Source organism: Panthera onca, chromosome D1 (assembly GCF_046562875.1).
Source record: "Panthera onca isolate mPanOnc1 chromosome D1, mPanOnc1 haplotype 2, whole genome shotgun sequence".
Lineage (NCBI taxonomy): Eukaryota > Metazoa > Chordata > Mammalia > Carnivora > Felidae > Panthera > Panthera onca.
In genome coordinates, this window is record NC_138348.1 from 31,665,739 (window position 1) to 31,681,768 (window position 16,030).

Genomic DNA, 16,030 nt, shown 5'->3' on the forward strand with positions numbered 1-16,030 from the left:
TAGATGATAATTTTGGCCATCAGGATGCTATCAAGGCATCTTCATGTGTGATTGACATTTTTTTGATTCAGTAGACAAAATGAAACATATTCCTATAATTCCTTCTATTTCACAAAGTTAATTTTAACCCAGCAGATTAAAAAACAGATTTCCTTAATTAAAACAAAGCATTTAAGCTGGTGTCTGGCTCAGAGTAAGAATTCTGTTTCCTATCATCATCATTAAAATACCTTATATCATGTTTGATCTATCAAACACATATTGTTATTTCATTTTTTAAATTATTTTTTAAATCACAATAAATATTTTATTTAATGTTAATGTAGTCCAGAATTTTCATCAGAAATGGATAACTTCCACATCTAAAATTATTACATTTATTTTTCATTACAAATTTTTATTTAAATTCTAGTTAGTTAACATACAGTCCAGTATTAATTTCAGGAGAATTCAGTGATTCATCACTTACATACAACACCCAGAGCTCCTCATAAGTGCCCTTAATACCTATCACCCATCTAGCCTATCTCCCACCTACCTCCCTCCATCAGCCCTCAGTTTGCTTTCTATTGTTAAGAGTATCTTATGGATTGTTTCCCTTTTTTTTCTCCCCCATATGGTCATCTATTGTTTCTTAAATTCCACATATGAGTGAAATTATATGGTATTTGTCTTTCTCTGTCTGACTTATTTTGCTTAGCATTATACTCTCTAGCTGTATCCATGTCATTGCAAATGACAAGATTTCATCCTTTTTTATGGCTGAATAATATTTCAATGTATATATACACCATATCTTTTTTATCCATTCAACATTTGGTGGACACTTAGGCTGCTTACATATCTTGGCTATTATAGATAATGCTGCTATAAACATCAGGGTGCACGTATCCCTTTGAATTAGTGATTTGTATTCTTTGGATAAATACCCAGTAGTGCAATTACTGGATCTTAGGGTGGTTCTATTTTTATCTTTTTGAGGAAACTCCATACTTTTCCAAAGTGGCTAAATCAGTTTGCTTAGCCACCAACAGTGTAAGAGTGTTCCCTTTTCTCCACATCCTCCCCCAACACCTGTTATTTCTTGTGTTGTTAATTTTAGCCATTCTGAGAGGCAGGAGGTGATATCTCATTGTAGTTTTGATTTGTATTTCCCTGATAATGAGTGATGTTGAGCATCTTTTCATGTGTCTGTTAGCCTCCTAGATGTCTTCTTTGGAAAAATGACTATTCATGCCTTCTGCCAATTTTTAAATTGGATTATTTTGGGGGGGGGGTGGTGTAGAGTTGTATAAATTCTTTACATATTTTGGATACTAACCCTTTCTTGGATAGGTCATCTGCAAATATCTTCTCCCATTCAATAGGCTACGCTTAGTTTTGTTGATTGTTTTCTTTGCTGTGCAAAAGCTTTTTATCTTGATGAGGCTCATTTTTCTTTGTTTTTCCTTTCCTCCAGTGATGTGTCTAGTGAGAAGTTGCTCCAGCAGAGGTCAAAGAGGTTGCTGCCTGTGTTCTCTTCCAGTATTTTTATTTTTTCAGGTCTCACATTTAGGTTTTTCATCCATTTTGAATTTATTTTTATGTATGGTGTAAGAAAGTGGTCCAGTTTTCATTCTTCTACATGTTGCTGTCCAGTTTTCCCAATACCATTCATTGAAGAGACTATCTTTCTCTCACTGGATATTCTTTCCTACATTGTTGAAGATTAGTTGACCATATAGTTATGGCTCCATTTCTGGGTTTTCTATTCTGTTCCATTGAACTATGTGTCTGTTTTTGTGCCAGTACCATACTGTCTTGATGACTACAGCTTTGTAACATAGCTTGAAGTCCAGAACCATGATACCTCTAGCTTTATTTTCTTTTTTTTCGAGATTGCTTTGGCTGTTCATGGTCTTTTGTGGGTCCATACAAATTTTGGAATGTTGTTCTAGTTCTGTGAAAAATGTTGTTGGTATTTTTATAGGAATTGCATTAAATGTGTAGATTGCTTTGGGTAGTATAGGCATTCTAGCTATGTTTCTTCTTCCAATCCATGAGCATGGAATGATTTCCCATTTCTTTGTGATGCCTTCAATTTCTTTCATTAGTGTTTTATAGTTTTCAGAGTACAGGTCTTTCACCTCTTTGGTTAGGTTTATTCCTAGGTATGTTATTATTTTGAGTGCAATTGTAACTGGGATTGTTTATTTAATTTCTGATTCTTCAATACTGGTGTATAGAAATGCAACAGATTTCTGTGTTTTGATTTTGTATTCTGTGACTTTACTGAGAGCTCTTCTTCTGTGGTCAGAAACAAGACAAGGATGTCCATTTTCACCATAATTATTTAACACAGTACTGGAAGTCTTAGCCTCAGCAAATAGACAACAAAAAGAAATAAAAGGCATCCAAATTGGCAAGAAAGAAGTCAAACTTTCACCATTTGCAGACAACATGATACCCTATATAGACCACCCAAAATACTCCACCAAAAAATTGCTAGAACTAATACATGGATTCAGCAAAGTTGGAGGCATCATGAGTATGGAATTTAAGCTATATTACAAAGCTATAATAGTCAAAACATATGACACTGGCACAAAATCAGACACACAGTTCAATGGAACAGAACAGAAAATGGATAAAGAAGGTGTGGTGTGTATATACAATTGAATATTACTCAGCCATAAAAAACAATGAAATCTTGCCATTTGCAATGACATGGATAGAGCTAGAGAGTATAATGCTAAGTGAAATAAGTCAGTCAGAGAAAGACAAATACCATATGATTCATTTATATGTGGAATTTAAGAAACAAAACAGATGAGCAAAGGGTAAAAGAGAGAGAGACAGAGACAGAGAGAAACTAAAGAACAGACTCTTAATTACAGAGAACAAATTGACGGTTACCAGAGGGGAGAGGGATGTGGGGTGGGGGCGTGGGCGATGGGTGAAATAGGTGATGGAAAGTAAGGAGTGTGATGAGCACTGGGTGATGTATAGAATTGTTGACTGAGTATATTGTACACCTGAAACTAATATCACACTCTATGTTAACTGGAATTAAAATTAAAACTTAAAAAAATCTTTCATCCTCAATGAAACGCACCTTATCACATTTCTTATGCAATTACTACCCTCAAAGTGCTAGCTACATAATTTATTTATTGTGTTATTTTTAACTGTTTGCCCTCCCACTCTAAAGGCTGTATATGGGTATGGAATCTTTAACTCTTTTGTTCACTTATGTTTCTGATTCATCTATAGTAGTGCCCCATTCATTGCAGCTGGTAAACATTTGTTGAATAAATGAAAATACTGACTTATACTACCACTTATTATATATGAATCTATTATGCAAAATTCCCATAAACAATGTGTTTTCTTTTGTTTCTTCCATACAGATCATGTTTTCTCCCCATTTTCCCAGTTGCATGACTCTACTTCTGTACTTTAAGTATTATCGCCAAGTTATCTTACAAATCATCAAGTCTGTTTTCTCTCAAATTTATTTTAAAACTTACTTTCTTAAATACTTAAAAAAAATCTTGTTTTGGATATTTCTTTGTATGTCCATCAATACATAAAATTTCTCTCAATAATTCTCTAAACTGGATGTCTTTTCATTTCTATCCCCCTCTCAATCATATAATTTTATTTATCTTAGACTGTTGTTTTATCAAAGTTTTAATTTTACTAAGTCCCTAATTCTTTGATTTATATTATGAGGACAAAGCAAATTTGTTTCTTAAATTTATTTGTTTCTTAAATTTACAATTTTTAAAAAGTATGTTCTTCTGTTTCTTCAGTACTCTATTCTTGTTTTCTTTGACTTGAGTACAGAGTCTTTTCATGGTCATGTTTTTGGGTGTTTCTGTTTACACAGCCTTGAATGAAAAGAGATCAGTCATTGCTAGCATTTTGCCATAAACAAGACTTTCCCTTTGTTTCTATTCCTGTTTCCTGGTTACAAGTAGCAGAGTTTCCTCTCAGGATTTAAGCTAGAGGGCCACAGATGTGCATATCCCCTAGGCAAAATTTGTGTATCTAGCAATAATTTTTCAAATCTGGCTACAGAATTCAGGGGAGGAATCATCTGCTAGCTCTGACTGGGATTAAGAAAATTAAAATTTAGTCTTTAGTAATTTATAGTAATAGTTTCCTCTTGCCAAAAAGCCTGAATAAAAACTGATTTCAAGAATGTACTACTCCCATGACTTTTCCATCACAAACTATTACTAGTCTGACTTCAAATTTTATAAGTGTGCTAGCATCCATTCATTGATATATTTATTACAAGAAGCAGGATGTCCAAATGCATGAACGATTAAGGGAGTTTTAAGGGATTAAGGGAGCATGACTAAGTTTTCTTCTTAATACAGATCCTGATCTCTGATACAGAGACATGCAATGCAAGGATATCTTCTCATCTCCTTCCTCAAATTTTGTTTTTCTTTGGAATGAAATTGTATTTCAGCTTCAGTTACTGGTGATGATTTTCATTTCATATCTTCAAATCCATAATTAGTGAAAAATTGTCTTTGATTCTGTTTTCATGGTTTTGTGTCTTAGTTTTTAGTTTCAATTTGGTAGAATATATTTTGCTAATCAGATGTCACCTTAACTAAAAGGACTGTATAAAATTTTGTTCCTGCTTTTGCAATTCTCAAAATTACATTCCTGTATTATAGTAATTTTTTATTTTTGCATATTTTCAGAAACTTTTGTTTTTATATCTCATACTGTTTTCTCTACATTTTACCCTATACTCTCACCTTTCTTTATAAAACTCATTTTTTCTTGTATATTAAACAGGATTTCCTGTCATCTTCTATAACTAAGTATTGATTGATACATAATAAATTATGATCAGAGGAATATTGGTACTCCCCTTTTAGCAGAGAAGTGTCTTAGTCCATTTAGGCCGCTATAACAAAATACCATAGATTGAATAGTTGGGTAGCTTATAAAAAATGAAAATTTATTCCTCACAGTTTGGAGGAGGAAGTCCAAGATCAGCATGCCAGCACAGCTGGGTGAAGGCCCTCTTCTGAGTCACAGACTTCTTGTTGTATCCTGACATGATTTATGGGGCAAGCTACCTCTGTGGGATCTCTTTTAAACAGCACAATCCCATTCATGAGAGCTCCACCCTCAAGACCTAATTGTCTTCCCCAAAGCCCCACCTTCTAATACCATCATCTTGGCCATTAGGTTTTCAACCCTGAATTTGCAGGGGACACAAACATTCAGCCTATAGTGGGAGTCAAATAACAGAAATTCAAATGTGGAGCACCCTATTGATATGCCTCCCAGATCCCATTTTCTAGGCAAGTGCACCAAAACACCAGCCCCTGAGAGCTGTGAATATTGCCTGTTAATGATCACAGCTGCCCTCTTCTCCAGAGAAATGCCTTTGCAAATGACCACAGAGCGAGGTTATACCTCCTATAGTCTATCATGAGACAAGGGCAGAGGACAGCTCATACTTAATGACTGACTGACACTGGGTGCCAAAGTACTGAAACTTTGCTTCAAAGTGGCCATGTCTATAGAGATCTTGCTTATTGCTTTTCTGATCTGCTCCTAGGTATCCATAATGGTCATTGCTAGAAATAAAATATAATTGATTACTGTATATTAACTTTGTATATTATCTTACTACTAAATTCGGATACACACACACACACACACACACACATTCATTCTAGGTACACAATCATGTTATCTATGAATTATGACAATTTTACTCGCCTCTCAAAATCCTCAGGAAATTCATTTATTTTTCTTATTTTATTGCTCTAGCAAGAAAGATCAGGAAGATTTCCATTAAAATACTAATAAAAGCCATAATAGCAGGCATTCTAATTTTTATCTCTGGGGAAGGGCTTTCAATATCTCACTATTAAATATCATGTTTGCTCTAAATTTTAAGTTAAACTTTACAGATTAACAAAATTTCATTCTATTTCTAGTTTGCCAAAAGTTTTCAGCATGAATGGCTATCAAATTATTATCAATTGCTTTTTGTATCTATTGAAATATACATATGGTTTGGTTTGTTTACTGTACTGATCCATAATAATTTATTTTCAAATGATTAGCCAACATTACGTTTCTGGAAAATCCAAATTAGTTGTGGTATATTATCCTTTTTATGTATTGCTGGATCAAGTTTTCTAGTAATGTGTTCAAGATTTTTAATTTTTTTTAATGTTTTTTTATTTTTGAGACAGAGACAGAGCATGCCAGGGGAGGGGCAGAGAGAGAGGGAGACACAGAATCCAAAACAGGCTCCAGGTTCTGAGCTGTCAGAACAGAGCCTGACGTGGGGCTCAAGCCCACAAACTGTGAGATCATGTCCTGAGCTGAAGTCAGATGCTTAACCAACTGAGCCACCCAGGTGCCCCAAGATTTTTATATTTAGGTTTTTTTGAGATAATGCCTACAATTTTCCTTTATTGTATTATCTTTGTACAATCTAAGGCTCTTTAGTTCTCAAAATTTTTGTGGTATGTATTTCACCTTTATTATCTATCTTCTGGATTTTGTATAAAATTAATGTTATTTCTCCTTTTAATGTTTAGAAAAATTTGTAGATGAAGCCCTTTAATCCCGGAGCTTTCTTTGTGGAAAGGTTGTAAATTATGATTACATTTTTAATGGATATAAAGTTGTTTACATTGTTTCTTTTGTGTCCATTTTGACAAATTTGACTTTTTCTAAGAAAGTGTTTGGCACTATAAAAATGTCATCCCCTTATCTTTTGACTTCCATAGTTTATCGTAAATAATTACTCATGAATCTTATTGTTTGAAGATGGTGTATCTTTTATTTCTGGCTGCTTTTTCTCTTATCTTTGTTTTTTACTTGTTTCACTATGAAATGCCTAGATGTGGTTAATATCTATATTTACTCTGCTTAGGGTTACAAAATCTCTTTGAATCTCTGTGTTCATATCTGTCATTAATTTTGAAAATTCTTTTATTGTTATCTTTTTGAATATTGTTTCTGACCCACTTACTTTCTAATACTCTCTTACTGAGACTCGCAATACAATTATGTTAAAACTTTTCACTGGGTCCTATAGGATTCTGTTTTTCTTTATGTTCTTTACTATTCTGCATTTTTCAAGATGAATTATTTTTACCACAATAACTTAAAGTTCATTAATCATCTGTTTTACACTATCTAATTTGTTGCTTATTGACTTTTTAATTTTTTCATTCTATTTCTCAGTCCCATTATTTCCAGATTATTTGTAATATATTAAAATTCTTCAATGAAATTCTTTACCTTATACATCTATTTTCCTAGATATATTAAACTGATAAGAACAGATACTACACTTGATCTTAGCCAAAAGCCTGAAAAGCGATATTTTTCCTGTATATGTTAATTACAGTTATTTTACTGTCCTTAGATGATAACTCTAATATTTCTATACCCTATAGGTCTTCCTATATAATCCTTCTTTGTTTGGTTTAGTCATTTGGATCTATTTTCTAGCATTCCTGTCAAGTTTTATTAAACCTTAGAAATTGTAATGAAAAATTGTACACAGTTTGAATGGCATAAAAGACTAAGTAGTAAAGGTGTAATAGACTGGTATTGACTATGGGCAGGATCTCCTTAAATAGTTTATTTCCAATTTACCATTAGTCTTAAATCCTATCCATTTCTGAGTTTTTAACTAAAAAGTCTATGATATTTATGTATGTCTTTCTGGGTGGGCTCTCAACTCTAACATTTGTGTCTCTAGCCTATTGGAACTGCTTAAATATCTGCTTGCCTTTTAGTCATCTAGTAACCATTCCCATGTTGTGTTTCCAGAATTGTGGCCCACAAATATTTAACTCAGGAACCAACAAATGCCTCAAGAGGAAATCACACACAGAATTCATGGCTTACTTTTCTGTAATTCTCATTTCTCTGAGACCAGTCCCTTGAGTTGTAGAATTCCTTGGCAGCCCTAAATTCAAATTTTAATTGCACTTGTCCAGTAAGACAGCAATATCCAAATCATTACTTTCTGTTCAGCCTCATATCTCACCATTAAAATCAACAAATTCCCTGATGAGAAAATTTAGGCATAAATACACACCTCATGTAGTTGTGTTTCCATTATTTCTGATTATCTCTAGCATCTTGGTTCCTTAATTCCTAGCTTGCAGTTTCCTGATATATTCAAACAGCTGCTTTGTTTCCCCCCTTAAATTATATCTAGTTTGGTAGCTGCTCTTAGAGAGAAAAAAGGGTAGCTTAATGCTACCTCACCATAACTGAAATAAAAATATTCCAAACACCACTTTATATTTAAATTCAATTCCTATAAATGATTCATACAGTTATGAAGATGAAATGCAAACCTGTTTGTTGCTTTTACTATTATTTTTTAATAAATTTAGCTATTTACATCAAAAATGTCTCTACTTTCATATGAGTTAACAATGGAGATTTGCTATAAACAAATAAAACTGAATTGTTAAATAAAAAGTTCCAGAGAATGTGAATTTATTAAACAAATTCTAAGCCTCCAACTATAATTCTTGAGAAAGTAAAATTCAGGTCTGCCATGGAGACCCAAAAGCTTCCAAGCACTCTACTAACAGGCCCCAATGAGAAGATTTGACTTAAACATTTATTATTTTTTCCAACGGAATTATTTAAAAAAAAAAAAACCAAATTATTTTCACTATCATCTTTACTTAAGTAAAATTGATTGATTTATCAGAATCTCATTCTCAAAGTATTTTTTGTGTGTGACTTGAAGACTTTTTTGCCTCAATGATAACAAATTTCTGTTGGAAGTATAAAATTTAAATAAGTCTATCCATCTGTGAAACCAGTATTTGATCTATATTACATGAAGTATTTTTATAGGTTTCCTTTTTCTTATTTTCATAAATAATCCATTCCATCAAAATTAATTCAAGAGTCTCCATAAGAACTATTTACAGTAAGAGGAAATTAAAAAGGAAATTCTCGTTTCTACCTGTTAAATTTTATACGACCATTTTTAAATGTATTTCTAGGTGGCACATTTAGTGATAGTCATTTGGGACAATATAAAGGACGTTTCTTCCCAGTTGAATAGTAAAGCTTAACAGTGGTGGAAAAGGAAAAAGAAACCATAAATGAACAATATACTACTATCCACATCCTGAGGGCTTATAGAAAATAAGCTGGGGAAAAAAATGAGGGATAACTTTTTTGTATTGTGTCAATACTTTTTTTGCATAGTTTTTATAGTTAGAATCAAACTCCAGCTCTTTTCCCATTGCACCATATTTCCCTTACATCATTTTTAGCTTTATTCTAAAAAAATTATTTTTAATAATGTATGAATGAAATAAAATCCTTCTCTGCAAAACAAATTAATTTGGGGAATTTGGCTAGGTTTTATATAGTAAGTCTAACTCATTCAGAGCCTATGTTCAAGCCTGATATTTTTCTAGCCATGCTGCAAATAGTACAAAATTTATATCTTTATTAACACTGTTCAAAAGTTCATTTTGGAAGAGGTAAAATAGTTATATCTTTTGAAATAATTATATTAGCTAAAAATAGCAAATAATGTTTTTAACATCAAATTCTCTCATTAAAAATGTTGTCTCCTCTGTAAGCCTTCTTTAACCATTTTTAATCAGTTATTTTCCTCCACATCAATCCTCCAAAAGTACTTGGCTCACCTTTCTACCCAGTGCCTCCTCTAAAGTATGTAAAGTCCCATCTCCAGTGAATATTTTTATGTAACTCCTTTCTACAAAACTAAGGGCTGAGGCAGGGTCTCTCTTTGTCAAGGACTAAGGGGGTACTGGCTCTATTGTAGTGGATTGTTGTTACAACTTTTTCCCCTGCAATGTAATGATTTGCTTTAAGGTCTATACTCATTTTACAGTAAACAGGACACCAAAAAATTAGAAATATATTTAATTCTTTTTTTCTATTCCCAGCATGCGGTACAGTGCTTAAAATACAGTAGGTGTGAATTATTATTAACCTCCAAAATTTGATAAATGCATATCTCAAAATCTCACTGACATGCCACCTTCCCTCTTAAGGACTTCATTGTACTCTTCTCCAGCCTCCTTATACAATGAGGTTATGTATTTTATTTGATATTGATCTCTTCACTTTCTTATAATTATTTATATCGTTATCATATCTCCTCTAAAAGAATGCCAGCTTCTTAAGAGCAGGATTCATTCCTAATAATCTATGTATCTATCTGGCAAGGGGTACTGTCAGTATTTGGAACACAATCAGTGCCTGTTGAAAGAATAATTAATCACACAGAGAGGTGTGAATTGCAGATAGTATTCTGCTTTCTTCTCTACCTGGGTTGTTGTGAAGCTCAAATGAAAACAAAAAGTCTATAAAAGTGTTACATAATTTTAAAGAATCAACATTATTATGGTGATTTCTGCCTTATATATATGGAACCACATAGAAGTTTTAGATATCTTTGATTCTCCACCATAGCTGTTATGCAAAAGCTGTGAATGCAGCTTCCAATTCAACATAATGTGGCCTAGACATCAATCATAATTGATGGGTAGAGATAACTATTGGATGATAGAAACCATACTTAGAGTAGGCTTCAGTATTTTTCAGCCAAGTATTTTTTAACCAAGCTGAGATTATGCTACATCTATCCAAGAAATATTTTTGAATGTCTGATATGTGCCAGGCAATATTAAGTGCTAAGAGCTAAGGGTACAGTGATGAACAATATGAACATGGTCTTTGCCCTCAGAGAGTTTGTGTTTTAAGATGATTTATCTCTAAAAAGATAGCTATACTTTAATAGTTTTCTGACTGAGATCTTTAAAAATTTTTAGGATAAATGCTTTAAACGGCTTTATCCCTTTACCTCTCCTGAGGTTTAGTGAATACTTTAAAAGGAAATTCTTCTGTGAAGATTTTTGTAATCAAGTTCAACCTTTTAGATCCAACAAAACAGTGCCCTTGTCACTCAGGTCTAAGATATTAACATTACCTTGTTAGCGAATCTTTTGATTCTTGGTATCAAGAAGTCTAATTAATTTAGATGGATTAGAACCCGTCGATATGCTTGTATACAGCAAAGGCAAGTTGTGTGCCTTGTCCACCTATACTCCTATAACTTTGTGTCTACCCAAATGAGAGCTTTGAAATTTTGTGTCCTACTCCTAAACAAATAAAAGGAGGAAGGTGACAACTTGTTAAAAAAACATCTGGTTGATAATGCAAGGCTGGAATCCTTCAATGATGTCAGTCCAATAAGAAATTTCTGCCCCATTCCTCTGACTCATCAAGTCCCAAAACATCATATATAGTTTTCATCACATATTTAATCATATAGTTGGATTATTTTTATATGAGCAGGACTCAACCAAGAAAAAATATTTATATATAAATGATATAAAATTTAAAAATTATGCTTTTCTATCTATAGCACAATAGAAAATAATATACATATATATTCTATATATGTGACTTAAATAATCTATTAACTTATTGTGAAATGCCCTCTAGTCTGTCATTGAGCTCTCCTTTTTTTCACACTGGCAAATGACTGTTTTTTAGTCAAAGAAGTCCTACATATTGATGCTGAGAAATATTGATTTGAGTACTCAGCATAGCCTCAAATGAAATGGTAATAATTCCACATATAGTTACTCAACTAACTCTGTGATAGAAACTTTCTTGAATCTACTCCACCCACCTTGTAGACTTTTAGTAAGTGTAAACATGGTGACTTTTAGTAAGTGTGAACATGCTGACCTGCTGAAATATTAGTGAAGTGAAGGAAATTGTTTGCTGTAGATACAGAAAACAAAATTTGAAATTGTAAGAAAGGATAAAAACGTGTCTCTCCTCTTAAGACGGGTATCAGCAAGAACTCTGGTCTGTCCTTCATGTCAATGAAAAGTGATTATGTACATGCTACCATCAAAAACCAATTCTTCTGGAAATACTGTCTTCTGTAAGAGTTTTTGGATACCACATTTTTCTAGTTTTTGTCCTGTCTCCCACACCACCTGTTCTCAGTCTTTTGGCAGGCTCCTCTTCCTTTGGCCATTCTTAATTTTTTATGTTTCAAGCTATCTTTTCTTTTTTCCTATCACTCTATATGTTCTCACAGTAACATTATACTGTTGAATAGCTTAATTGCCACTCATGTGTTGACATCTCCTAAATTTAGAGGTCCATCTAATAACTTTCACAGAAAATTCAGATTCATGTTTTCAAATGATTACTGGGCTTTTATACTTGAATATCTTCCAAGTACTTTAGTGTCAAATATCAAAAATTAAACTCATTTCACCCCACTCCAAACCTGTTTCTTTCCCTGCAATTTCCCTGTAAATGGAGCCACTGATTATTGAATTGCCGAATCAGAAACAGGCGGCATCCATGTGTATATCTCTCTTTTCCGTGGCCCCATCAAATCCATCGTCAATCCAGACAATTGTATCTCTTCAATATTTCTGAAATTCATCCAGTTCTTTCAACTCCATTCCTAGCTCAGGTCATCATTATCTCTTACCTAGATTTCTAGCTTTCTTCTAATCTAGTTTGCTTCTAATTCACCCTATTAATTGGAGCAGTCTTTTAAAATGCAAATATGCTAAGGCCACATCCCTGCCTAAAAACCCTCAAAGACTTCCCAGGGCCTTCCAGATAAAATCTATGTTCTTTCCTCTTTTGCTCTCATCATGAATGTACCTTTGCTGATGTGCCTGACCTTAGCTCTTTCATCTTTCCTTTTGAATTCCAATACTATTCAATTTCTTGCTTCTCCCTGATAGTATCATGCTAGCACTGTCCCTTTTCTCTCGAATTTTATATATGCCATTCTCTCTGCCTGGAAAATTACCCCCTCATGGCTTCTTTGAGGAAATTTTATCAGATAACAATTTAGATATTACATCACCTGGAAGTCTCTCTTGACCAATGTATCCTGAGCTCCAAATTTTCAATCCTTATTCCCTTCACCGATGCTCCCATAGCACCTCTTTCTTCCTATAATTCTTATCAACTTGAACTGCTACTTCTCTGTCTTCCCCTAGATTTTTAATTCTGTGAAGACAAAGAATGTTGCATTATTATTCACTCTTATAACTCCAGTACCTATTGTAATATTTATTACATAGCAGGTACTCAAAAAAACATGTGTTTATTCCAAAATTTTTATATCATTTCTTATTTACACACAATAGATTTGTGTCGTTTATAGACACACCTCTTGACGCATCCTTACTTGAACAAATGTGCCTCTTTTATCTGATTAACATAGTGAGCTTTTGACTAAGATTAAATTTGAATAACCAGCAACAAAGTTTTAAATTTTCCCCAGCTATAAAAAAGTTTGCATATCAGGGTCATCTCTTAATACGTTAAGGGAAATATATCCCTCTTTTCAGTCACTTTTTTTTCATTTTGTAAGTTGTAGTATAGTTGCTTGGCTACATGGCTGCTCCTCTAAGGATAGAATCTGAGATTTATCCATTTTTTTACATCTCAAAATGTGTGCCCACTGTATCTATTCTCCTCTGAATAAATGTTTGTTCAACTTAATTAAACATAAAACCAGGGAACCACCCGCTCCATCTTTCATTAGAGGCAATACTTAGAAAGAGTCTCCAATTTGACCTTCCAGATGTGCTCTCCACTTTGCTGTGTGTATAGAGAGGCAGAACTCAATGGACTACCTCAACAAGCTTCCTTCCCCTCTGTTTGGCTTTGGCCAATGAGAGGCCATGTCAGAAAAGGAGAAAAGTGAATTAAGCATGTTTATTCCACTGGATCTCTCCTTGCCAGTTCACTACTGAGTTCCAATAAATGCTTCCTCCACTGGCTGTCTCAATTCTGAGTCCCAGTGGCTGCTTACTATTATAATGATATGCAGGATATGTGTTATTGTTGATTGGTTTCAACTCTTAATACACCTTTATATAAATAGGCCCTGCATCAAATTCTCCTCAGGGTGCCTATGTGGCTCAGTTGGTTAAGCGCCCCATTCTTGATTTCAGCTCAGGTCATGATCTCCTCACAAACTGTGTCAGGCTCTGCACTAGCATGGGAGCCCACTTGGGATTCTCTCTCTCCCTATCTCTCTGGCCCAAACCCTATAGTGTGTGTGTGTGTATCTTTGTGTGTATGTCTGAAAATAAATAAACATTTAAAAAATAAATTCTTCTCAAGCTACGCAGTTTGAATATCCCAGTTTTTCCTGCCAAAATCTTGATAAACAGCCTTCCCAAATATTCTCTGTCCGTATTTCTTCCCTGCTTGCAAATCTTCTCTCTACCCACTTTGGGTATGGATTGATTTGTTCTATCACCAATATGTTTTAAGAAATACTAGGTTCATCTGGGCATAGAAGTGGGAAACTGAGCACTTAACAAGAATGCAGTGACTCATTTCCTCTGATTCAGTAACAGGCCCAGTCCTGCATCAAACTATAGGTGAACCCAATCGTAGTAATAAGGCAATCCTAGTCCACATTTCATCTGAAACTTGCAACCACTACTCAGCAGACATAACTTTATACTTTTCACTCTTGCAGTTCTTGTCCATGAAGATCTACTAGTCCCTTTAAATAATGTTAGCCACTGCGAGCAAAGTAGCCACCTACAATAAAACAGCTATCTAAATTAGAGTAGTAAACCATAGCTTTCTTACTTGTTTTTAGACATTCCAGAGGCCATGGTCTTTTGTCCACCATCATGTGTTTTTATGAACTTGATTGTATTCTGGTTTTCACTGCTATGGCCAGATACTCATGTAAGGATAAAATGCCTATCTATAGAAACTTTACATACTTTTATTTGGAGACCAACAGTACACAGATTAACTTATTGTTGTCAACTTATCAACTCCTTGTGCTCTAGGCAGAATGGTATGTAATAGAGCATAACTATTACCTACATGTCACAGGTTTGTAAATCATCCATTATTTTTCTAAAATTATGTTTACATCTTGCATACTGTTCTGTAGTTTCATTTCTAAAGCTAGCTGACTTGGTGTAATTGATATTCTAGGTCCATTTTAAACTTCCTCCCATTAATTTTCTTTAAATGTTGGGCAAATGTAAATCACAAATTTTCCTTAAGTAACTCATTGGTGGAATACACAATCCTTATCACCATTTTCAAGAATAGAAACTATAGTAAACTTCAGTTTCTAGATGTGTCTCACTTCCATTAAACTAAATTCTGAAACAGGTTGTTAGATCTTCCTAATCTCTTTCCTCACTTGTAAATATAAATGAGACAAGATGTGTATAGAAGTTAACCTAATGCCCAAACACAAGTAAGCACCATGTAAGGTCAACAATACAGTTCAGGTCACTACAAATTAGTTGGATTTTAGTCTACTTCTTATTTGGCTTTCCCCTAGTATTCAGTACTATATACTTTCTTCGCTGCAATGATCTCTCCCTTGGTTTCCATGACCTTATACTTTTTTCAGTTCTATCTCTTTGATCATATTTCCTTTTCCTCTCTAGATTCATCCTTTATAAGTTCCAAAATATTACTTTAGGCTGTGAACTAAATGACTTCATCTCTGCTCAAATCTTCACTAATCATTAATATGCCAAGTTTTATTTCTATTAAGTAGTCTCCTCTGAACTTCAAATCCATATTTCTAACCATCTACATGAGATCTCCATTCAGATGTGTAACAGGTACAGTTTGTGATCTTAACCCCTAAACTTCATTTTCTTTAATGGTTTCTCTCTCAATGTATGAAAGCAGGAAATACTCATTTCTTGAGACTTGAAGGTATCTTTAATGCCCCTTCTCTGTCTCACCCTCCAAAAATCATCCATCTTCAAGTCCTATAGATTTTATTTGCCTAATATCTTTTGAATGCACTTATTTGTTCTGTCCTACCACAAATGTTTTAACCAAAATTTCTCATCTGGACTACTGAAAAAGATACATTAACTCCTCCACCCATGCCTTTATATTTAAGCCAGAGTCAACTTAAAAAAAAACAAAAAAACAAAAAAAATCTTGTCATATCATGACCCTGGTTAAAGTTCATGAA

The 16,030-nt window shown here is 33.7% G+C and overlaps 1 pseudogene; it reads right to left on the minus strand.

The window, feature by feature from the left end:
- Positions 1-7,255: 7,255 nt before the first annotated feature.
- On the minus strand, positions 7,256-7,364 carry LOC132662682 (U2 spliceosomal RNA; annotated as a pseudogene).
- Positions 7,365-16,030: the final 8,666 nt, after the last annotated feature.